Raw genomic sequence first — 1499 nt, 5'->3', positions numbered from 1 at the left:
GCATTATCTTTAATTTTTTTTTTCTTTTTCTTTCTCCTTTTTGTCTAGTGTCTCGTAATAAAGGAAATGATGACAAATTTATACAATATCTGGCTTTTGCTTTGCATTGCATTGGTGGGGCAAACCCTATCCAAATTGTTGCATACTCAGCACTTTATTAATCTGACTCACTGCCATGTTATATGATATATCTCTTCGCAATTGGTGGATATAATTTACACGTAGGAAAACTCCCTTGAAAAGAATAAAGAGCTTACAATAATTAAGGTACCCAATTATATATAGATTTTGTTTATGCTTTGCCGTTCAAACAATACAATCGATGTGATGGCAATATACAACACGGGCTATATATCACTGTTTGTTGTGACGACAATATATGCAAAAGTGGATAAGATTATACACGGGCCACAATATAAAATATATATATACCATGCCATTTATTATTTCCTTTTGTAAGAATTATATTATATGTGATAGAAAATGGAGGGAGAAAAATATAACAAGAAGTTTCTTATTTATACAAGTTTGAAATTTCATTCTTGAACGTTTTGTTCTTTAATTTCTTTTATTCAACATAGTCATGTTTTCTTTCACATACGTAATATGAGTTATATGACTGAAAAAAAAAAAAAGAAAAGTCTTCTATCTCTCTCTTTCTCAATGCTACCTTTTCTTTTAGAAAAAGTATAGGTAGAGAATGAAAATACTAAACAATGTAAATAATTGATATATTAGATATTTATTTTATTAGGTGTGCAGATGATTATTCTAATATTAAGATTTAAATGGATAATTTAAAAATATAATGTATTTTGATTTGATTGGTAGTTGTTCATGTTGTTCAAAAAAGTTATTGGTTAGCTAACATAATCCTTTCTTTTAAGCATTATTAATTCCAACACATAGATGTTATAAAACGATCACTGTCCTGATGAATATTAACAATGGAGTATAATGGTAACTCCGCTTTCACATTAATTAAACTACCTACTAAATCTAATAGCCTCACATCAATTCAACCATAATAAAAGTAAAATGCTAAATCAAGTTGAAAGTTAAGATGGGACGAAAGGTCCTGCCTCGTTGAATTCATCAAACCAAAAGTGACATCTCATCTTACGATGATGTGATGACTTTAAAGAAAATTCCTTTGTTAACTATATATGCTCTGTAACTTCTCCAATATAATTAAGAATTGAAAATAACTAGGAACCAAAAGCATATCAGCCAAAAACCAGCAAAAATGTGTTTAGACTCTATGAAAAATTGGATTTTGGTTTGTGCTCCGTAATCCCAGGAGCAGTTTTCAAACATATTATTCAAAAAATGATTCTAATTAAACGGTTTTGTTTATTTTTTGGCTGATCACCTTTTGGTTCCATATACTTTTCCTTAAGAATTTTTCTCTTACTCTGATCTTTAAAGAAAATTTAAAAGAAATAAGCATAAAGTTTATGTATTAAGAAGTAATATATCAATTAAATATAGGAAACACA

The sequence above is a fragment of the Arachis ipaensis genome, chromosome B05 (genome assembly GCF_000816755.2).
Source record: "Arachis ipaensis cultivar K30076 chromosome B05, Araip1.1, whole genome shotgun sequence".
In the NCBI taxonomy this organism is placed as follows: domain Eukaryota; kingdom Viridiplantae; phylum Streptophyta; class Magnoliopsida; order Fabales; family Fabaceae; genus Arachis; species Arachis ipaensis.
This window is presented reverse-complemented; position numbering follows the sequence as displayed.